This window comes from Anomaloglossus baeobatrachus, unplaced genomic scaffold (genome assembly GCF_048569485.1).
Source record: "Anomaloglossus baeobatrachus isolate aAnoBae1 unplaced genomic scaffold, aAnoBae1.hap1 Scaffold_3195, whole genome shotgun sequence".
NCBI lineage: Eukaryota > Metazoa > Chordata > Amphibia > Anura > Aromobatidae > Anomaloglossus > Anomaloglossus baeobatrachus.
Window position 1 is genome coordinate 61,151 of NW_027442592.1, and position 22,668 is coordinate 83,818.

Below are 22,668 nucleotides of genomic sequence, written 5' to 3' on the forward strand. Positions count from 1 at the left end.
CTCTCCATTCCGCCGGATAGCCTCTGCAAAGAGTTCTATAACACAAACAAAAAGAAGAGGTGACAGAGGACAGCCTTGTCTGACCCCTGAGAGGACCGGGAAGGGGTCAGTCTTCCAGCCGTTCACCAACACCGAGCTGTGAATATCAAAATACATTAGTTGGACATACAAGCAAAACCTGTTACCCAAACCTAACCTGTGCAGAGCTTTGCCCAGGAACTCATGGGAAACACGGTCGAAGGCCTTTTCCTGATCCAACGAGATCAGGGCTGCGTGCACCCGGCGGGCTTTGATGTACTCGACCGTGTCCCGCATGAGAGCCAGGCTGTCTGCGATGCGACGTCCGGGGATGCCGCAGGTCTGATCCGGGTGGATGATCCGTCCGATAACAGTCTTCAATCTCGTTGCCATCGTCTTGGCCAGGATCTTGTAGTCGACGTTCAGAAGGGTGATGGGACGCCAATTCTTCAGGTCGCACCTCTCTCCTTTACGCTTGTACAGGATCGTGACCATTCCTTCCCTCAGAGATGGAGGCATTCTGCCCTCCACCACCATCTCCTCATACAGCCCTAACAGGTCCGGACAGATTAGGTCTCCCAGCGCTACATAGAGCTCTGCTGGGAGGCCGTCACTGCCCGGTGTCCTGCCAGAACTAAAGGATTTGGCGGCCGAGAGCAGCTCGTCCACCGTCAGAGGAACATCCATGGCCGCCGCGTCTGCAGGGTCAAGATGGTTAGTGATACCTGACAGGAACTTATCGGCGGCCTCGGGGTCAGTAGTCTTGCGGGCGTAGAGTTCGCTGTAGAAGTCGCTGACGACCTTCATCACGTTCTCTTTCCCGCGTCGCATGTTTCCACTCTCGTCTCGTAGTTCATTCATGGGCGTGTGACCGGCGTGGAGTTTCCTGAAAAAGAACGAGTTACATTTCTCACCCTTCTCCAGGTTCTCCACTTTGGAACGGAAGACAATTCGCTCGGACTCCTCCTCGAAGTGCCTTTTCAGGCTCCTCTTAGTCTCCTCCAGCTCCTCTCTCACGTCCCAGCCGCATCGAAGAAGGTCCTGCAGGGAACGCAGCTCACGCTGGAGTCTCCTGAAGTCCCTCCTCTTCAGACACGCCTGTTGTTGACTCTTTGCCTGAAAGAAGAAACGGAACTCGAGTTTAACGTATTCCCACCAGTCAGAAACAGACTGGAAGCCCGCCTTGTAGGCCCGCCACGTGGAGTAGGCAGCTCTAAGCTCCTCCAGAATCTCACCCTTTTCCAGCAGAGAGCAGTTCAGCTTCCAGGAGCCCGGGCCAATGGGGAAGCCATGGCCCAGCACACCTTGAAAGTGAATGGCTCTGTGGTCAGAGAAGAAGCAGGGGACCATCGAGTGCCCACTCCGCCCAACCGCCCGAGAGGTAAACACAAAGTCAATCCTGGAACGCAGCGAGCCATCGGATCGGCACCACGAATAGTTCACGGATCCGTGTCCGATGGAGCCAACAACGTCCACAAGAGAGGCTTCGGTCACCATCTCAATGAGCAGTTTGGATGTGACGTCCAACTTGGCAGCCGTTCCAGAACTGCGTCCATCCTCCTCAATCGGGCAGTTGAAATCCCCGGCCATCACTACCGTCCTGGCGGTAGCGAGCTGAGGGCGCAGGGCTTGGAGGAGCTCCAGTCGATCGCTCTTCACAGGAGAAGCATACACATTGATGAACCTGACAGGTTCTCCCGCCCAGGTGCCATCCACGAGCAGTAACCTGCCGCAGACGATTTCCTGAACAGAGTCCAATGTGAAGGCGCTTCCCCTGATCAGCACGGCGACCCCCGCGGACCTACAGTCGCCCCCGCCAGACCAGTAGGATGGGCCATGGGTCCACTCCCTGGCCAGATGGTTGAAGGACCTAGAGGAGGGAAGGGAGCATTCCTGCAGGAAAAATACATCACTAGACTGAGTGTTAAGGAACGCAAAAATTGTCTGACGTCGGAACTTGTCTCTGATGCTCCTAACATTAATGGAAAAGATGTTAATGTTAGCAGTCATTGGAGGAAAGAGAAAGTTAGAGCAGGCGGTGTGCCTTAGTTACCACTCCGGTCGGGTGGTTCTTCCTCTTTGGCACCTGCTGGTAAGGGTATCTCCAGCAGACCCTCTTCTGCTAGCTGATCAAGCAGGGATGGTGCCTCAGTGGCTTCCGACTCCTCCATTTCTTCTTCGGCCACAAGGGACTCCACCATCTGCTCCAACACGTCCGGTTCTGGGAGGAGGCCATCCTCCTCTTCCTGGGGTGGGTTAAGGTCCACAATGAACAGCTTGGAAGGTTCTGCGACAGGACTATCTTCCACCTTCCTTTTCCTTTGGCCTGTACCTGAGGAGACAAGAGCTGGAAAATCCTCCTCGGTGAAAAGTGCAAGAGTGCTGAGGCCCTCTGCTCTCATGGTCTGGGGAGGGAGAGTGGGCTTTGGGGGGGGGGTGAGGAGACCAACTGAGGAGTAGGGAAATGAGGTGGAGGTAGTGGAATCCTCAGTAGGGTTGGCCGGGGGGGGAGGGGTTTGGACAGGGGTGACAGGGGGGGGGACCAGGGAGGGGGCAACAGTTTTCTTACCCTTCTTTTCCCTGGACTCCGTGGCTGCTGGGGCATCGGCTGGAGCCACGGTCGCTGGGTTCTTGGCCGCCTTGTCCTTGGCCTCTGTGGCCTTGGTAGTAGCTGCCTTGGTCGACGAAGCTGTGACTACCCGATACTGGGTCGCCGCGGCAACCCTTGCCCAGGATTTCTCCCGCTGTGGGCAGTCCTTGTAAAGGTGGTCCGCCTGTCCACATAGGTTGCAAGTCTTCTTCTTTGGGCAGTCCTTGGAGCTGTGTCCTGTCACCCGGCAAACCCTGCAGGCGTCCTCCTTGCAGGTCTTCATCGAATGCCCTTTCCCGCCACATTTCCTGCAGTTGTGTGGCATGTCCGGGTAGTAGATGAGACCAAAGGAGTTTCCCAGAGAGAATGTCGGGGGCAGGTGCTGGAGACCATCCTCGGATGCTGGTTCCCTGTAGAGTCGAACGGTTACTGACCACTTACCCGTCCAGAATCCGTTGCCGTTAAGGATGTGGGATGGCTCCCTCACCACTGTGCAGAGACGTCCCAGGAACGTGGAGATGTCTCTTCCTGGGGTGTGCGGGTTCCGCATGGAGACCGTGATCCTCTTCTCATCCCTCTGTATAGGACAGGATCCTAAAAAAGAATGAAAAGGGGAGTCCGGCATCGCTGCGTTCATCGCCTCCCAGTATCTCCTGCAGGCATTCACCGTGGCAAAGGTTACCAGAAAAATGCCAGTCATGAAGGTCTGGACACTCAGGGTTTCCGCCCTGGAGAAGCCCTGATCCAGAATCATCTTCTTGCAGAACACGTCGCTGGACATGTCCGGCAACCTACCATCCACCGCCTTCAGCTTCAGGGCGACCGTCTGCCGCATCCAAGGCTCCAGGGTTGGAGCCTTTTCAGGCGGCGTCCGGGCTCCCTCCGGCTGGCTGGCGTCGGAGGTAGGGGCCTCTTGGGCCGAAGAAGCCTCTGGATGAGCCTTCCTGGAGGTCCCTGGGTCCTGAGCCTTCTTGGCTGCCTTCTCTGGCTTGCTTGCCATGGCTGGTTCCTGCTTGAGTTCCCGGAGCTGGATCTTGGATTCTTCTCCGGGTGTCTTCTCCCGCTGTGTTCCTCCTCGAAGTTCCTCTGGTCTCCCCAAGTCTTCTCCGAGCCTTCGTCTTCTTGCTTCTTTCTGCCAAGCTCTTCTTCCGTCCGATCTCCCTCTTTCGGTCTCGGCTGGGCTTCGGAGCTTGTCTCCCTGATCGTATCTCGTCAAGTGTAGCTAGCTCAGTTTGTTCTGATAAGAACAGATATTACACTTGATCTTAGCCAAAAGGCCGAGAAGCGATAACCAGAATTGGTTTGGGCCTCGAGTGGCACCCTGGCCTATGCCGGACACATCTTAGGGAGAGAGAGCGAGAGGGAGACAAACCCACGCCTACACAAGACATTTTGTCACCCAAGCCAACCCTTGAAAAGGCTGCTTTGCAGAGCCAAAACAAGAAGAATGGTGCGTTTTGCAGCCGCCGCCCACTGCAATGAATCTGAATAACTCCTCCTTTAGGGCGCAAGCAACTCCCCTCCCCCTTGCAGTCTTTCCAATTCACGATACAAAAAGACGGACAGGACAGGTTGCCTGACTTTCCGTCACTGCCACCCTTTGCCATCCTTACCCGTAGAAAGCCCTTTCATCATCCCCAAACCCTAATCTTTTCCCTTTCCTTCCCAGCCCCCAAACCCTGCCCTCTGTACCTTTCTCACCACCCGCTTCCCTTCTCCTGTCATCCCCCTACCACCCGGGAAAAAAAGAGATTGCCCCCTCCTTCCACTAGCCCACCCTCCCACCCAAAGAACAACTTCTTCTGCGCAGCTTGTTTTCTAGGCAGCAGCGCTATTGTGATGTCATCGGGGGGCATTGTGACAAGCCGCCAGTGTTCCGTCTCTTCATGTTGTGCACAGTTCAAACGGAAAATACATCAACAGGCAGACTACAGAAAAGCTTACTATCAAAGGTTAGAGGGGGGCTTTCTCAGAGGGCTTTTTACAGTTTTTCTATTCCCAATTAGCCGTTTAAGTGTACTTATTGAAAGTAGTAATTCTTTCATAGGCCGCCCTTTCTTAGTATTTGACGTTCCTTATATTGCGGTATGAGGCTTCGCAGTAGGTTGCAAACATTCATCACCCATGACTGTCCCCAATTGAGCTCAGAAGCTCAATGTCTATCATGACCTCTCTTTTAGAATGTCCAAGAGCAAGCAAACTATTCCTCCAGGAGAGGGCGCCAACAGACTACTAAAGAGATCATCATTACTCAAAGAAAACCCCAAAAACCAATGCATGATAGGAATAAACAGGTAACTTTCTTTGGAGTGGAAGCGGAGAGATCGCACCAGATGCCAATTCTAGATGTTATCACACCTGTGGTCACTGCAGCAGCAGGTGAATCCACTTTGTCCAAAAGGGATCTATTCCATTCAATTGCAAATGATCTAGATAAGACAGAGAACTGCAGCACGGGGACATAGCCGAGTTGGTCAGGTTGAGTGGTGATGAGTTTGCTATTTGGATGAATAAAGAAAGTCAAAAGTGTGAAAGATAAAAAACAAAAGGAGGAAGTGTGAAAAGTGAATGGGCCAAATTGAGGTGCATATGAAGACGTATGCTTTCTTCCAATTCATTAAATCGGGCTAATATGAATCAGGTGAATTGAGTTCTGCTTTTGGAAACTGGGTTAAGAAGGGGTGCACCGTTCCTGGAGGTACTGCAATACCAGGTCAATGCGTGGAGTGGACAGAGCAAGCTCTTTTTCCATCTCCCTGTTCTAAAAATCCATTTAATATATGGTCCCCAGATAGGGGACGTATCAGATATTAAACTGATAAGAACAGATACTACACTTGATCTTAGCCAAAAGGCCGAGAAGCGATAACCAGAATTGGTTTGGGCCTCGAGTGGCACCCTGGCCTATGCCGGACACATCTTAGGGAGAGAGAGCGAGAGGGAGACAAACCCACGCCTACACAAGACATTTTGTCACCCAAGCCAACCCTTGAAAAGGCTGCTTTGCAGAGCCAAAACAAGAAGAATGGTGCGTTTTGCAGCCGCCGCCCACTGCAATGAATCTGAATAACTCCTCCTTTAGGGCGCAAGCAACTCCCCTCCCCCTTGCAGTCTTTCCAATTCACGATACAAAAAGACGGACAGGACAGGTTGCCTGACTTTCCGTCACTGCCACCCTTTGCCATCCTTACCCGTAGAAAGCCCTTTCATCATCCCCAAACCCTAATCTTTTCCCTTTCCTTCCCAGCCCCCAAACCCTGCCCTCTGTACCTTTCTCACCACCCGCTTCCCTTCTCCTGTCATCCCCCTACCACCCGGGAAAAAAAGAGATTGCCCCCTCCTTCCACTAGCCCACCCTCCCACCCAAAGAACAACTTCTTCTGCGCAGCTTGTTTTCTAGGCAGCAGCGCTATTGTGATGTCATCGGGGGGCATTGTGACAAGCCGCCAGTGTTCCGTCTCTTCATGTTGTGCACAGTTCAAACGGAAAATACATCAACAGGCAGACTACAGAAAAGCTTACTATCAAAGGTTAGAGGGGGGCTTTCTCAGAGGGCTTTTTACAGTTTTTCTATTCCCAATTAGCCGTTTAAGTGTACTTATTGAAAGTAGTAATTCTTTCATAGGCCGCCCTTTCTTAGTATTTGACGTTCCTTATATTGCGGTATGAGGCTTCGCAGTAGGTTGCAAACATTCATCACCCATGACTGTCCCCAATTGAGCTCAGAAGCTCAATGTCTATCATGACCTCTCTTTTAGAATGTCCAAGAGCAAGCAAACTATTCCTCCAGGAGAGGGCGCCAACAGACTATTAAAGAGATCATCATTACTCAAAGAAAACCCCAAAAACCAATGCATGATAGGAATAAACAGGTAACTTTCTTTGGAGTGGAAGCGGAGAGATCGCACCAGATGCCAATTCTAGATGTTATCACACCTGTGGTCACTGCAGCAGCAGGTGAATCCACTTTGTCCAAAAGGGATCTATTCCATTCAATTGCAAATGATCTAGATAAGACAGAGAACTGCAGCACGGGGACATAGCCGAGTTGGTCAGGTTGAGTGGTGATGAGTTTGCTATTTGGATGAATAAAGAAAGGCAAAAGTGTGAAAGATAAAAAACAAAAGGAGGAAGTGTGAAAAGTGAATGGGCCAAATTGAGGTGCATATGAAGACGTATGCTTTCTTCCAATTCATTAAATCGGGCTAATATGAATCAGGTGAATTGAGTTCTGCTTTTGGAAACTGGGTTAAGAAGGGGTGCACCGTTCCTGGAGGTACTGCAATACCAGGTCAATGCGTGGAGTGGACAGAGCAAGCTCTTTTTCCATCTCCCTGTTCTAAAAATCCATTTAATATATGGTCCCCAGATAGGGGACGTATCAGATATTAAACTGATAAGAACAGATACTACACTTGATCTTAGCCAAAAGGCCGAGAAGCGATAACCAGAATTGGTTTGGGCCTCGAGTGGCACCCTGGCCTATGCCGGACACATCTTAGGGAGAGAGAGCGAGAGGGAGACAAACCCACGCCTACACAAGACATTTTGTCACCCAAGCCAACCCTTGAAAAGGCTGCTTTGCAGAGCCAAAACAAGAAGAATGGTGCGTTTTGCAGCCGCCGCCCACTGCAATGAATCTGAATAACTCCTCCTTTAGGGCGCAAGCAACTCCCCTCCCCCTTGCAGTCTTTCCAATTCACGATACAAAAAGACGGACAGGACAGGTTGCCTGACTTTCCGTCACTGCCACCCTTTGCCATCCTTACCCGTAGAAAGCCCTTTCATCATCCCCAAACCCTAATCTTTTCCCTTTCCTTCCCAGCCCCCAAACCCTGCCCTCTGTACCTTTCTCACCACCCGCTTCCCTTCTCCTGTCATCCCCCTACCACCCGGGAAAAAAAGAGATTGCCCCCTCCTTCCACTAGCCCACCCTCCCACCCAAAGAACAACTTCTTCTGCGCAGCTTGTTTTCTAGGCAGCAGCGCTATTGTGATGTCATCGGGGGGCATTGTGACAAGCCGCCAGTGTTCCGTCTCTTCATGTTGTGCACAGTTCAAACGGAAAATACATCAACAGGCAGACTACAGAAAAGCTTACTATCAAAGGTTAGAGGGGGGCTTTCTCAGAGGGCTTTTTACAGTTTTTCTATTCCCAATTAGCCGTTTAAGTGTACTTATTGAAAGTAGTAATTCTTTCATAGGCCGCCCTTTCTTAGTATTTGACGTTCCTTATATTGCGGTATGAGGCTTCGCAGTAGGTTGCAAACATTCATCACCCATGACTGTCCCCAATTGAGCTCAGAAGCTCAATGTCTATCATGACCTCTCTTTTAGAATGTCCAAGAGCAAGCAAACTATTCCTCCAGGAGAGGGCGCCAACAGACTACTAAAGAGATCATCATTACTCAAAGAAAACCCCAAAAACCAATGCATGATAGGAATAAACAGGTAACTTTCTTTGGAGTGGAAGCGGAGAGATCGCACCAGATGCCAATTCTAGATGTTATCACACCTGTGGTCACTGCAGCAGCAGGTGAATCCACTTTGTCCAAAAGGGATCTATTCCATTCAATTGCAAATGATCTAGATAAGACAGAGAACTGCAGCACGGGGACATAGCCGAGTTGGTCAGGTTGAGTGGTGATGAGTTTGCTATTTGGATGAATAAAGAAAGTCAAAAGTGTGAAAGATAAAAAACAAAAGGAGGAAGTGTGAAAAGTGAATGGGCCAAATTGAGGTGCATATGAAGACGTATGCTTTCTTCCAATTCATTAAATCGGGCTAATATGAATCAGGTGAATTGAGTTCTGCTTTTGGAAACTGGGTTAAGAAGGGGTGCACCGTTCCTGGAGGTACTGCAATACCAGGTCAATGCGTGGAGTGGACAGAGCAAGCTCTTTTTCCATCTCCCTGTTCTAAAAATCCATTTAATATATGGTCCCCAGATAGGGGACGTATCAGATATTAAACTGATAAGAACAGATACTACACTTGATCTTAGCCAAAAGGCCGAGAAGCGATAACCAGAATTGGTTTGGGCCTCGAGTGGCACCCTGGCCTATGCCGGACACATCTTAGGGAGAGAGAGCGAGAGGGAGACAAACCCACGCCTACACAAGACATTTTGTCACCCAAGCCAACCCTTGAAAAGGCTGCTTTGCAGAGCCAAAACAAGAAGAATGGTGCGTTTTGCAGCCGCCGCCCACTGCAATGAATCTGAATAACTCCTCCTTTAGGGCGCAAGCAACTCCCCTCCCCCTTGCAGTCTTTCCAATTCACGATACAAAAAGACGGACAGGACAGGTTGCCTGACTTTCCGTCACTGCCACCCTTTGCCATCCTTACCCGTAGAAAGCCCTTTCATCATCCCCAAACCCTAATCTTTTCCCTTTCCTTCCCAGCCCCCAAACCCTGCCCTCTGTACCTTTCTCACCACCCGCTTCCCTTCTCCTGTCATCCCCCTACCACCCGGGAAAAAAAGAGATTGCCCCCTCCTTCCACTAGCCCACCCTCCCACCCAAAGAACAACTTCTTCTGCGCAGCTTGTTTTCTAGGCAGCAGCGCTATTGTGATGTCATCGGGGGGCATTGTGACAAGCCGCCAGTGTTCCGTCTCTTCATGTTGTGCACAGTTCAAACGGAAAATACATCAACAGGCAGACTACAGAAAAGCTTACTATCAAAGGTTAGAGGGGGGCTTTCTCAGAGGGCTTTTTACAGTTTTTCTATTCCCAATTAGCCGTTTAAGTGTACTTATTGAAAGTAGTAATTCTTTCATAGGCCGCCCTTTCTTAGTATTTGACGTTCCTTATATTGCGGTATGAGGCTTCGCAGTAGGTTGCAAACATTCATCACCCATGACTGTCCCCAATTGAGCTCAGAAGCTCAATGTCTATCATGACCTCTCTTTTAGAATGTCCAAGAGCAAGCAAACTATTCCTCCAGGAGAGGGCGCCAACAGACTACTAAAGAGATCATCATTACTCAAAGAAAACCCCAAAAACCAATGCATGATAGGAATAAACAGGTAACTTTCTTTGGAGTGGAAGCGGAGAGATCGCACCAGATGCCAATTCTAGATGTTATCACACCTGTGGTCACTGCAGCAGCAGGTGAATCCACTTTGTCCAAAAGGGATCTATTCCATTCAATTGCAAATGATCTAGATAAGACAGAGAACTGCAGCACGGGGACATAGCCGAGTTGGTCAGGTTGAGTGGTGATGAGTTTGCTATTTGGATGAATAAAGAAAGTCAAAAGTGTGAAAGATAAAAAACAAAAGGAGGAAGTGTGAAAAGTGAATGGGCCAAATTGAGGTGCATATGAAGACGTATGCTTTCTTCCAATTCATTAAATCGGGCTAATATGAATCAGGTGAATTGAGTTCTGCTTTTGGAAACTGGGTTAAGAAGGGGTGCACCGTTCCTGGAGGTACTGCAATACCAGGTCAATGCGTGGAGTGGACAGAGCAAGCTCTTTTTCCATCTCCCTGTTCTAAAAATCCATTTAATATATGGTCCCCAGATAGGGGACGTATCAGATATTAAACTGATAAGAACAGATTTTTTGATTTAATGAAGCTTTCCAAAGCACCACAAAAAATGCATGACCGAAGTCACACCAAAAACAGTGCAAAGGCTAGGATTCGTGTGGACCCCACCATGAGGAGAGGGTCCCCAAAAATCAACCCCGTCCCTCCGAGCCAGAAGGCCACAGCAAGGGTCAGGGATCTTCGGTGCTCCCCCAAGCCGAAGCCTGGTTGAGCCTTGTCGTTGCTCCCAGCGTCCACCCAGGCATCTTACCCAAGTGGAGTAGAGAGCTACTAGTTGTTGGTTTCGCAGCCGAAACTGCCCGGACCGTCAACCGGTGTTGGTTTCTCAGCCCAAGGCTAACCGGACCTCCAACCGGGTGTTGGTTTCTCAGCCGAAGCTGACCCGGACCTCCAACCGGGTGTTGGTTTCTCAGCCGAAGCTGACCCGGACCTCCAACCGGGTGTTGGTTTCTCAGCCGAAGCTGACCCGGACCTCCAACCGGGTGTTGGTTTCTCAGCCCAAAGCTGAACGGACCTCCGACCATGATTATAAAAATTTCCCTTCCTAGCCAGAAGGCCGGGATAGAGCAATATGCTCAGAAAGTATGAAAGGGCAAGGTACGGTGTGCTACAGAGCCCAAGGCTTGCCGGGGTCCAAAGCCAGCAAGCTCAGACTCACTCCAGGGTCGTCAATCCTGGGGCACATTGCACCATAGCCCCCACACTTACTCAGTCTAATAGCCTCGATCCTGGTAGGGCCATGGTTTCCTCTAGATGGATATACTATCCTCCCAAAGTACTAACAAGCGCAACCTTCCAGTGTGCATTGCATCATTGTACTAAGGTGGCCGGAGCCTTAAACCACCTTTTCGAACGATACTACACTTGATCTTAGCCAAAAGGCCGAGAAGCGATAACCAGAATTGGTTTGGGCCTCGAGTGGCACCCTGGCCTATGCCGGACACATCTTAGGGAGAGAGAGCGAGAGGGAGACAAACCCACGCCTACACAAGACATTTTGTCACCCAAGCCAACCCTTGAAAAGGCTGCTTTGCAGAGCCAAAACAAGAAGAATGGTGCGTTTTGCAGCCGCCGCCCACTGCAATGAATCTGAATAACTCCTCCTTTAGGGCGCAAGCAACTCCCCTCCCCCTTGCAGTCTTTCCAATTCACGATACAAAAAGACGGACAGGACAGGTTGCCTGACTTTCCGTCACTGCCACCCTTTGCCATCCTTACCCGTAGAAAGCCCTTTCATCATCCCCAAACCCTAATCTTTTCCCTTTCCTTCCCAGCCCCCAAACCCTGCCCTCTGTACCTTTCTCACCACCCGCTTCCCTTCTCCTGTCATCCCCCTACCACCCGGGAAAAAAAGAGATTGCCCCCTCCTTCCACTAGCCCACCCTCCCACCCAAAGAACAACTTCTTCTGCGCAGCTTGTTTTCTAGGCAGCAGCGCTATTGTGATGTCATCGGGGGGCATTGTGACAAGCCGCCAGTGTTCCGTCTCTTCATGTTGTGCACAGTTCAAACGGAAAATACATCAACAGGCAGACTACAGAAAAGCTTACTATCAAAGGTTAGAGGGGGGCTTTCTCAGAGGGCTTTTTACAGTTTTTCTATTCCCAATTAGCCGTTTAAGTGTACTTATTGAAAGTAGTAATTCTTTCATAGGCCGCCCTTTCTTAGTATTTGACGTTCCTTATATTGCGGTATGAGGCTTCGCAGTAGGTTGCAAACATTCATCACCCATGACTGTCCCCAATTGAGCTCAGAAGCTCAATGTCTATCATGACCTCTCTTTTAGAATGTCCAAGAGCAAGCAAACTATTCCTCCAGGAGAGGGCGCCAACAGACTACTAAAGAGATCATCATTACTCAAAGAAAACCCCAAAAACCAATGCATGATAGGAATAAACAGGTAACTTTCTTTGGAGTGGAAGCGGAGAGATCGCACCAGATGCCAATTCTAGATGTTATCACACCTGTGGTCACTGCAGCAGCAGGTGAATCCACTTTGTCCAAAAGGGATCTATTCCATTCAATTGCAAATGATCTAGATAAGACAGAGAACTGCAGCACGGGGACATAGCCGAGTTGGTCAGGTTGAGTGGTGATGAGTTTGCTATTTGGATGAATAAAGAAAGTCAAAAGTGTGAAAGATAAAAAACAAAAGGAGGAAGTGTGAAAAGTGAATGGGCCAAATTGAGGTGCATATGAAGACGTATGCTTTCTTCCAATTCATTAAATCGGGCTAATATGAATCAGGTGAATTGAGTTCTGCTTTTGGAAACTGGGTTAAGAAGGGGTGCACCGTTCCTGGAGGTACTGCAATACCAGGTCAATGCGTGGAGTGGACAGAGCAAGCTCTTTTTCCATCTCCCTGTTCTAAAAATCCATTTAATATATGGTCCCCAGATAGGGGACGTATCAGATATTAAACTGATAAGAACAGATACTACACTTGATCTTAGCCAAAAGGCCGAGAAGCGATAACCAGAATTGGTTTGGGCCTCGAGTGGCACCCTGGCCTATGCCGGACACATCTTAGGGAGAGAGAGCGAGAGGGAGACAAACCCACGCCTACACAAGACATTTTGTCACCCAAGCCAACCCTTGAAAAGGCTGCTTTGCAGAGCCAAAACAAGAAGAATGGTGCGTTTTGCAGCCGCCGCCCACTGCAATGAATCTGAATAACTCCTCCTTTAGGGCGCAAGCAACTCCCCTCCCCCTTGCAGTCTTTCCAATTCACGATACAAAAAGACGGACAGGACAGGTTGCCTGACTTTCCGTCACTGCCACCCTTTGCCATCCTTACCCGTAGAAAGCCCTTTCATCATCCCCAAACCCTAATCTTTTCCCTTTCCTTCCCAGCCCCCAAACCCTGCCCTCTGTACCTTTCTCACCACCCGCTTCCCTTCTCCTGTCATCCCCCTACCACCCGGGAAAAAAAGAGATTGCCCCCTCCTTCCACTAGCCCACCCTCCCACCCAAAGAACAACTTCTTCTGCGCAGCTTGTTTTCTAGGCAGCAGCGCTATTGTGATGTCATCGGGGGGCATTGTGACAAGCCGCCAGTGTTCCGTCTCTTCATGTTGTGCACAGTTCAAACGGAAAATACATCAACAGGCAGACTACAGAAAAGCTTACTATCAAAGGTTAGAGGGGGGCTTTCTCAGAGGGCTTTTTACAGTTTTTCTATTCCCAATTAGCCGTTTAAGTGTACTTATTGAAAGTAGTAATTCTTTCATAGGCCGCCCTTTCTTAGTATTTGACGTTCCTTATATTGCGGTATGAGGCTTCGCAGTAGGTTGCAAACATTCATCACCCATGACTGTCCCCAATTGAGCTCAGAAGCTCAATGTCTATCATGACCTCTCTTTTAGAATGTCCAAGAGCAAGCAAACTATTCCTCCAGGAGAGGGCGCCAACAGACTACTAAAGAGATCATCATTACTCAAAGAAAACCCCAAAAACCAATGCATGATAGGAATAAACAGGTAACTTTCTTTGGAGTGGAAGCGGAGAGATCGCACCAGATGCCAATTCTAGATGTTATCACACCTGTGGTCACTGCAGCAGCAGGTGAATCCACTTTGTCCAAAAGGGATCTATTCCATTCAATTGCAAATGATCTAGATAAGACAGAGAACTGCAGCACGGGGACATAGCCGAGTTGGTCAGGTTGAGTGGTGATGAGTTTGCTATTTGGATGAATAAAGAAAGTCAAAAGTGTGAAAGATAAAAAACAAAAGGAGGAAGTGTGAAAAGTGAATGGGCCAAATTGAGGTGCATATGAAGACGTATGCTTTCTTCCAATTCATTAAATCGGGCTAATATGAATCAGGTGAATTGAGTTCTGCTTTTGGAAACTGGGTTAAGAAGGGGTGCACCGTTCCTGGAGGTACTGCAATACCAGGTCAATGCGTGGAGTGGACAGAGCAAGCTCTTTTTCCATCTCCCTGTTCTAAAAATCCATTTAATATATGGTCCCCAGATAGGGGACGTATCAGATATTAAACTGATAAGAACAGATACTACACTTGATCTTAGCCAAAAGGCCGAGAAGCGATAACCAGAATTGGTTTGGGCCTCGAGTGGCACCCTGGCCTATGCCGGACACATCTTAGGGAGAGAGAGCGAGAGGGAGACAAACCCACGCCTACACAAGACATTTTGTCACCCAAGCCAACCCTTGAAAAGGCTGCTTTGCAGAGCCAAAACAAGAAGAATGGTGCGTTTTGCAGCCGCCGCCCACTGCAATGAATCTGAATAACTCCTCCTTTAGGGCGCAAGCAACTCCCCTCCCCCTTGCAGTCTTTCCAATTCACGATACAAAAAGACGGACAGGACAGGTTGCCTGACTTTCCGTCACTGCCACCCTTTGCCATCCTTACCCGTAGAAAGCCCTTTCATCATCCCCAAACCCTAATCTTTTCCCTTTCCTTCCCAGCCCCCAAACCCTGCCCTCTGTACCTTTCTCACCACCCGCTTCCCTTCTCCTGTCATCCCCCTACCACCCGGGAAAAAAAGAGATTGCCCCCTCCTTCCACTAGCCCACCCTCCCACCCAAAGAACAACTTCTTCTGCGCAGCTTGTTTTCTAGGCAGCAGCGCTATTGTGATGTCATCGGGGGGCATTGTGACAAGCCGCCAGTGTTCCGTCTCTTCATGTTGTGCACAGTTCAAACGGAAAATACATCAACAGGCAGACTACAGAAAAGCTTACTATCAAAGGTTAGAGGGGGGCTTTCTCAGAGGGCTTTTTACAGTTTTTCTATTCCCAATTAGCCGTTTAAGTGTACTTATTGAAAGTAGTAATTCTTTCATAGGCCGCCCTTTCTTAGTATTTGACGTTCCTTATATTGCGGTATGAGGCTTCGCAGTAGGTTGCAAACATTCATCACCCATGACTGTCCCCAATTGAGCTCAGAAGCTCAATGTCTATCATGACCTCTCTTTTAGAATGTCCAAGAGCAAGCAAACTATTCCTCCAGGAGAGGGCGCCAACAGACTACTAAAGAGATCATCATTACTCAAAGAAAACCCCAAAAACCAATGCATGATAGGAATAAACAGGTAACTTTCTTTGGAGTGGAAGCGGAGAGATCGCACCAGATGCCAATTCTAGATGTTATCACACCTGTGGTCACTGCAGCAGCAGGTGAATCCACTTTGTCCAAAAGGGATCTATTCCATTCAATTGCAAATGATCTAGATAAGACAGAGAACTGCAGCACGGGGACATAGCCGAGTTGGTCAGGTTGAGTGGTGATGAGTTTGCTATTTGGATGAATAAAGAAAGTCAAAAGTGTGAAAGATAAAAAACAAAAGGAGGAAGTGTGAAAAGTGAATGGGCCAAATTGAGGTGCATATGAAGACGTATGCTTTCTTCCAATTCATTAAATCGGGCTAATATGAATCAGGTGAATTGAGTTCTGCTTTTGGAAACTGGGTTAAGAAGGGGTGCACCGTTCCTGGAGGTACTGCAATACCAGGTCAATGCGTGGAGTGGACAGAGCAAGCTCTTTTTCCATCTCCCTGTTCTAAAAATCCATTTAATATATGGTCCCCAGATAGGGGACGTATCAGATATTAAACTGATAAGAACAGATACTACACTTGATCTTAGCCAAAAGGCCGAGAAGCGATAACCAGAATTGGTTTGGGCCTCGAGTGGCACCCTGGCCTATGCCGGACACATCTTAGGGAGAGAGAGCGAGAGGGAGACAAACCCACGCCTACACAAGACATTTTGTCACCCAAGCCAACCCTTGAAAAGGCTGCTTTGCAGAGCCAAAACAAGAAGAATGGTGCGTTTTGCAGCCGCCGCCCACTGCAATGAATCTGAATAACTCCTCCTTTAGGGCGCAAGCAACTCCCCTCCCCCTTGCAGTCTTTCCAATTCACGATACAAAAAGACGGACAGGACAGGTTGCCTGACTTTCCGTCACTGCCACCCTTTGCCATCCTTACCCGTAGAAAGCCCTTTCATCATCCCCAAACCCTAATCTTTTCCCTTTCCTTCCCAGCCCCCAAACCCTGCCCTCTGTACCTTTCTCACCACCCGCTTCCCTTCTCCTGTCATCCCCCTACCACCCGGGAAAAAAAGAGATTGCCCCCTCCTTCCACTAGCCCACCCTCCCACCCAAAGAACAACTTCTTCTGCGCAGCTTGTTTTCTAGGCAGCAGCGCTATTGTGATGTCATCGGGGGGCATTGTGACAAGCCGCCAGTGTTCCGTCTCTTCATGTTGTGCACAGTTCAAACGGAAAATACATCAACAGGCAGACTACAGAAAAGCTTACTATCAAAGGTTAGAGGGGGGCTTTCTCAGAGGGCTTTTTACAGTTTTTCTATTCCCAATTAGCCGTTTAAGTGTACTTATTGAAAGTAGTAATTCTTTCATAGGCCGCCCTTTCTTAGTATTTGACGTTCCTTATATTGCGGTATGAGGCTTCGCAGTAGGTTGCAAACATTCATCACCCATGACTGTCCCCAATTGAGCTCAGAAGCTCAATGTCTATCATGACCTCTCTTTTAGAATGTCCAAGAGCAAGCAAACTATTCCTCCAGGAGAGGGCGCCAACAGACTACTAAAGAGATCATCATTACTCAAAGAAAACCCCAAAAACCAATGCATGATAGGAATAAACAGGTAACTTTCTTTGGAGTGGAAGCGGAGAGATCGCACCAGATGCCAATTCTAGATGTTATCACACCTGTGGTCACTGCAGCAGCAGGTGAATCCACTTTGTCCAAAAGGGATCTATTCCATTCAATTGCAAATGATCTAGATAAGACAGAGAACTGCAGCACGGGGACATAGCCGAGTTGGTCAGGTTGAGTGGTGATGAGTTTGCTATTTGGATGAATAAAGAAAGTCAAAAGTGTGAAAGATAAAAAACAAAAGGAGGAAGTGTGAAAAGTGAATGGGCCAAATTGAGGTGCATATGAAGACGTATGCTTTCTTCCAATTCATTAAATCGGGCTAATATGAATCAGGTGAATTGAGTTCTGCTTTTGGAAACTGGGTTAAGAAGGGGTGCACCGTTCCTGGAGGTACTGCAATACCAGGTCAATGCGTGGAGTGGACAGAGCAAGCTCTTTTTCCATCTCCCTGTTCTAAAAATCCATTTAATATATGGTCCCCAGATAGGGGACGTATCAGATATTAAACTGATAAGAACAGATACTACACTTGATCTTAGCCAAAAGGCCGAGAAGCGATAACCAGAATTGGTTTGGGCCTCGAGTGGCACCCTGGCCTATGCCGGACACATCTTAGGGAGAGAGAGCGAGAGGGAGACAAACCCACGCCTACACAAGACATTTTGTCACCCAAGCCAACCCTTGAAAAGGCTGCTTTGCAGAGCCAAAACAAGAAGAATGGTGCGTTTTGCAGCCGCCGCCCACTGCAATGAATCTGAATAACTCCTCCTTTAGGGCGCAAGCAACTCCCCTCCCCCTTGCAGTCTTTCCAATTCACGATACAAAAAGACGGACAGGACAGGTTGCCTGACTTTCCGTCACTGCCACCCTTTGCCATCCTTACCCGTAGAAAGCCCTTTCATCATCCCCAAACCCTAATCTTTTCCCTTTCCTTCCCAGCCCCCAAACCCTGCCCTCTGTACCTTTCTCACCACCCGCTTCCCTTCTCCTGTCATCCCCCTACCACCCGGGAAAAAAAGAGATTGCCCCCTCCTTCCACTAGCCCACCCTCCCACCCAAAGAACAACTTCTTCTGCGCAGCTTGTTTTCTAGGCAGCAGCGCTATTGTGATGTCATCGGGGGGCATTGTGACAAGCCGCCAGTGTTCCGTCTCTTCATGTTGTGCACAGTTCAAACGGAAAATACATCAACAGGCAGACTACAGAAAAGCTTACTATCAAAGGTTAGAGGGGGGCTTTCTCAGAGGGCTTTTTACAGTTTTTCTATTCCCAATTAGCCGTTTAAGTGTACTTATTGAAAGTAGTAATTCTTTCATAGGCCGCCCTTTCTTAGTATTTGACGTTCCTTATATTGCGGTATGAGGCTTCGCAGTAGGTTGCAAACATTCATCACCCATGACTGTCCCCAATTGAGCTCAGAAGCTCAATGTCTATCATGACCTCTCTTTTAGAATGTCCAAGAGCAAGCAAACTATTCCTCCAGGAGAGGGCGCCAACAGACTACTAAAGAGATCATCATTACTCAAAGAAAACCCCAAAAACCAATGCATGATAGGAATAAACAGGTAACTTTCTTTGGAGTGGAAGCGGAGAGATCGCACCAGATGCCAATTCTAGATGTTATCACACCTGTGGTCACTGCAGCAGCAGGTGAATCCACTTTGTCCAAAAGGGATCTATTCCATTCAATTGCAAATGATCTAGATAAGACAGAGAACTGCAGCACGGGGACATAGCCGAGTTGGTCAGGTTGAGTGGTGATGAGTTTGCTATTTGGATGAATAAAGAAAGTCAAAAGTGTGAAAGATAAAAAACAAAAGGAGGAAGTGTGAAAAGTGAATGGGCCAAATTGAGGTGCATATGAAGACGTATGCTTTCTTCCAATTCATTAAATCGGGCTAATATGAATCAGGTGAATTGAGTTCTGCTTTTGGAAACTGGGTTAAGAAGGGGTGCACCGTTCCTGGAGGTACTGCAATACCAGGTCAATGCGTGGAGTGGACAGAGCAAGCTCTTTTTCCATCTCCCTGTTCTAAAAATCCATTTAATATATGGTCCCCAGATAGGGGACGTATCAGATATTAAACTGATAAGAACAGATACTACACTTGATCTTAGCCAAAAGGCCGAGAAGCGATAACCAGAATTGGTTTGGGCCTCGAGTGGCACCCTGGCCTATGCCGGACACATCTTAGGGAGAGAGAGCGAGAGGGAGACAAACCCACGCCTACACAAGACATTTTGTCACCCAAGCCAACCCTTGAAAAGGCTGCTTTGCAGAGCCAAAACAAGAAGAATGGTGCGTTTTGCAGCCGCCGCCCACTGCAATGAATCTGAATAACTCCTCCTTTAGGGCGCAAGCAACTCCCCTCCCCCTTGCAGTCTTTCCAATTCACGATACAAAAAGACGGACAGGACAGGTTGCCTGACTTTCCGTCACTGCCACCCTTTGCCATCCTTACCCGTAGAAAGCCCTTTCATCATCCCCAAACCCTAATCTTTTCCCTTTCCTTCCCAGCCCCCAAACCCTGCCCTCTGTACCTTTCTCACCACCCGCTTCCCTTCTCCTGTCATCCCCCTACCACCCGGGAAAAAAAGAGATTGCCCCCTCCTTCCACTAGCCCACCCTCCCACCCAAAGAACAACTTCTTCTGCGCAGCTTGTTTTCTAGGCAGCAGCGCTATTGTGATGTCATCGGGGGGCATTGTGACAAGCCGCCAGTGTTCCGTCTCTTCATGTTGTGCACAGTTCAAACGGAAAATACATCAACAGGCAGACTACAGAAAAGCTTACTATCAAAGGTTAGAGGGGGGCTTTCTCAGAGGGCTTTTTACAGTTTTTCTATTCCCAATTAGCCGTTTAAGTGTACTTATTGAAAGTAGTAATTCTTTCATAGGCCGCCCTTTCTTAGTATTTGACGTTCCTTATATTGCGGTATGAGGCTTCGCAGTAGGTTGCAAACATTCATCACCCATGACTGTCCCCAATTGAGCTCAGAAGCTCAATGTCTATCATGACCTCTCTTTTAGAATGTCCAAGAGCAAGCAAACTATTCCTCCAGGAGAGGGCGCCAACAGACTACTAAAGAGATCATCATTACTCAAAGAAAACCCCAAAAACCAATGCATGATAGGAATAAACAGGTAACTTTCTTTGGAGTGGAAGCGGAGAGATCGCACCAGATGCCAATTCTAGATGTTATCACACCTGTGGTCACTGCAGCAGCAGGTGAATCCACTTTGTCCAAAAGGGATCTATTCCATTCAATTGCAAATGATCTAGATAAGACAGAGAACTGCAGCACGGGGACATAGCCGAGTTGGTCAGGTTGAGTGGTGATGAGTTTGCTATTTGGATGAATAAAGAAAGTCAAAAGTGTGAAAGATAAAAAACAAAAGGAGGAAGTGTGAAAAGTGAATGGGCCAAATTGAGGTGCATATGAAGACGTATGCTTTCTTCCAATTCATTAAATCGGGCTAATATGAATCAGGTGAATTGAGTTCTGCTTTTGGAAACTGGGTTAAGAAGGGGTGCACCGTTCCTGGAGGTACTGCAATACCAGGTCAATGCGTGGAGTGGACAGAGCAAGCTCTTTTTCCATCTCCCTGTTCTAAAAATCCATTTAATATATGGTCCCCAGATAGGGGACGTAGCAGATATTAAACTGATAAGAACAGATACTACACTTGATCTTAGCCAAAAGGCCGAGAAGCGATAACCAGAATTGGTTTGGGCCTCGAGTGGCACCCTGGCCTATGCCGGACACATCTTAGGGAGAGAGAGCGAGAGGGAGACAAACCCACGCCTACACAAGACATTTTGTCACCCAAGCCAACCCTTGAAAAGGCTGCTTTGCAGAGCCAAAACAAGAAGAATGGTGCGTTTTGCAGCCGCCGCCCACTGCAATGAATCTGAATAACTCCTCCTTTAGGGCGCAAGCAACTCCCCTCCCCCTTGCAGTCTTTCCAATTCACGATACAAAAAGACGGACAGGACAGGTTGCCTGACTTTCCGTCACTGCCACCCTTTGCCATCCTTACCCGTAGAAAGCCCTTTCATCATCCCCAAACCCTAATCTTTTCCCTTTCCTTCCCAGCCCCCAAACCCTGCCCTCTGTACCTTTCTCACCACCCGCTTCCCTTCTCCTGTCATCCCCCTACCACCCGGGAAAAAAAGAGATTGCCCCCTCCTTCCACTAGCCCACCCTCCCACCCAAAGAACAACTTCTTCTGCGCAGCTTGTTTTCTAGGCAGCAGCGCTATTGTGATGTCATCGGGGGGCATTGTGACAAGCCGCCAGTGTTCCGTCTCTTCATGTTGTGCACAGTTCAAACGGAAAATACATCAACAGGCAGACTACAGAAAAGCTTACTATCAAAGGTTAGAGGGGGGCTTTCTCAGAGGGCTTTTTACAGTTTTTCTATTCCCAATTAGCCGTTTAAGTGTACTTATTGAAAGTAGTAATTCTTTCATAGGCCGCCCTTTCTTAGTATTTGACGTTCCTTATATTGCGGTATGAGGCTTCGCAGTAGGTTGCAAACATTCATCACCCATGACTGTCCCCAATTGAGCTCAGAAGCTCAATGTCTATCATGACCTCTCTTTTAGAATGTCCAAGAGCAAGCAAACTATTCCTCCAGGAGAGGGCGCCAACAGACTACTAAAGAGATCATCATTACTCAAAGAAAACCCCAAAAACCAATGCATGATAGGAATAAACAGGTAACTTTCTTTGGAGTGGAAGCGGAGAGATCGCACCAGATGCCAATTCTAGATGTTATCACACCTGTGGTCACTGCAGCAGCAGGTGAATCCACTTTGTCCAAAAGGGATCTATTCCATTCAATTGCAAATGATCTAGATAAGACAGAGAACTGCAGCACGGGGACATAGCCGAGTTGGTCAGGTTGAGTGGTGATGAGTTTGCTATTTGGATGAATAAAGAAAGTCAAAAGTGTGAAAGATAAAAAACAAAAGGAGGAAGTGTGAAAAGTGAATGGGCCAAATTGAGGTGCATATGAAGACGTATGCTTTCTTCCAATTCATTAAATCGGGCTAATATGAATCAGGTGAATTGAGTTCTGCTTTTGGAAACTGGGTTAAGAAGGGGTGCACCGTTCCTGGAGGTACTGCAATACCAGGTCAATGCGTGGAGTGGACAGAGCAAGCTCTTTTTCCATCTCCCTGTTCTAAAAATCCATTTAATATATGGTCCCCAGATAGGGGACGTATCAGATATTAAACTGATAAGAACAGATACTACACTTGATCTTAGCCAAAAGGCCGAGAAGCGATAACCAGAATTGGTTTGGGCCTCGAGTGGCACCCTGGCCTATGCCGGACACATCTTAGGGAGAGAGAGCGAGAGGGAGACAAACCCACGCCTACACAAGACATTTTGTCACCCAAGCCAACCCTTGAAAAGGCTGCTTTGCAGAGCCAAAACAAGAAGAATGGTGCGTTTTGCAGCCGCCGCCCCCCACTGCAATGAATCTGAATAACTCCTCCTTTAGGGCGCAAGCAACTCCCCTCCCCCTTGCAGTCTTTCCAATTCACGATACAAAAAGACGGACAGGACAGGTTGCCTGACTTTCCGTCACTGCCACCCTTTGCCATCCTTACCCGTAGAAAGCCCTTTCATCATCCCCAAACCCTAATCTTTTCCCTTTCCTTCCCAGCCCCCAAACCCTGCCCTCTGTACCTTTCTCACCACCCGCTTCCCTTCTCCTGTCATCCCCCTACCACCCGGGAAAAAAAGAGATTGCCCCCTCCTTCCACTAGCCCACCCTCCCACCCAAAGAACAACTTCTTCTGCGCAGCTTGTTTTCTAGGCAGCAGCGCTATTGTGATGTCATCGGGGGG

The 22,668-nt window shown here is 48.5% G+C and overlaps 11 non-coding genes and 2 pseudogenes across 11 annotated transcripts; all 13 read right to left on the reverse strand.

Annotated features, from left to right (window-relative positions):
• Nucleotides 1-3,793: 3,793 nt before the first annotated feature.
• LOC142269397 (U2 spliceosomal RNA) lies at nt 3,794-3,897 on the reverse strand (annotated as a pseudogene).
• A 1,387-nt stretch (nt 3,898-5,284) lies between these two features.
• Nucleotides 5,285-5,475, reverse strand: LOC142269430 (U2 spliceosomal RNA). Its single transcript, XR_012734894.1, has one exon. It is a non-coding gene; the product is annotated as a U2 spliceosomal RNA (small nuclear RNA).
• Nucleotides 5,476-6,862: 1,387 nt separating this feature from the next.
• On the reverse strand, nt 6,863-7,053 carry LOC142269431 (U2 spliceosomal RNA). The gene has a single exon (XR_012734895.1). It is a non-coding gene; the product is annotated as a U2 spliceosomal RNA (small nuclear RNA).
• A 1,387-nt stretch (nt 7,054-8,440) lies between these two features.
• LOC142269432 (U2 spliceosomal RNA) lies at nt 8,441-8,631 on the reverse strand. The gene has a single exon (XR_012734896.1). It is a non-coding gene; the product is annotated as a U2 spliceosomal RNA (small nuclear RNA).
• Nucleotides 8,632-10,018: 1,387 nt separating this feature from the next.
• LOC142269454 (U2 spliceosomal RNA) lies at nt 10,019-10,212 on the reverse strand. Its single transcript, XR_012734914.1, has one exon. It is a non-coding gene; the product is annotated as a U2 spliceosomal RNA (small nuclear RNA).
• A 701-nt stretch (nt 10,213-10,913) lies between these two features.
• Nucleotides 10,914-11,055, reverse strand: LOC142269401 (U2 spliceosomal RNA; annotated as a pseudogene).
• A 1,387-nt stretch (nt 11,056-12,442) lies between these two features.
• Nucleotides 12,443-12,633, reverse strand: LOC142269433 (U2 spliceosomal RNA). The gene has a single exon (XR_012734897.1). It is a non-coding gene; the product is annotated as a U2 spliceosomal RNA (small nuclear RNA).
• Nucleotides 12,634-14,020: 1,387 nt separating this feature from the next.
• LOC142269435 (U2 spliceosomal RNA) lies at nt 14,021-14,211 on the reverse strand. The gene has a single exon (XR_012734898.1). It is a non-coding gene; the product is annotated as a U2 spliceosomal RNA (small nuclear RNA).
• A 1,387-nt stretch (nt 14,212-15,598) lies between these two features.
• On the reverse strand, nt 15,599-15,789 carry LOC142269436 (U2 spliceosomal RNA). Its single transcript, XR_012734899.1, has one exon. It is a non-coding gene; the product is annotated as a U2 spliceosomal RNA (small nuclear RNA).
• Nucleotides 15,790-17,176: 1,387 nt separating this feature from the next.
• LOC142269437 (U2 spliceosomal RNA) lies at nt 17,177-17,367 on the reverse strand. The gene has a single exon (XR_012734900.1). It is a non-coding gene; the product is annotated as a U2 spliceosomal RNA (small nuclear RNA).
• Nucleotides 17,368-18,754: 1,387 nt separating this feature from the next.
• On the reverse strand, nt 18,755-18,945 carry LOC142269439 (U2 spliceosomal RNA). Its single transcript, XR_012734902.1, has one exon. It is a non-coding gene; the product is annotated as a U2 spliceosomal RNA (small nuclear RNA).
• Nucleotides 18,946-20,332: 1,387 nt separating this feature from the next.
• On the reverse strand, nt 20,333-20,523 carry LOC142269449 (U2 spliceosomal RNA). Its single transcript, XR_012734911.1, has one exon. It is a non-coding gene; the product is annotated as a U2 spliceosomal RNA (small nuclear RNA).
• Nucleotides 20,524-21,910: 1,387 nt separating this feature from the next.
• Nucleotides 21,911-22,101, reverse strand: LOC142269440 (U2 spliceosomal RNA). The gene has a single exon (XR_012734903.1). It is a non-coding gene; the product is annotated as a U2 spliceosomal RNA (small nuclear RNA).
• Nucleotides 22,102-22,668: the final 567 nt, after the last annotated feature.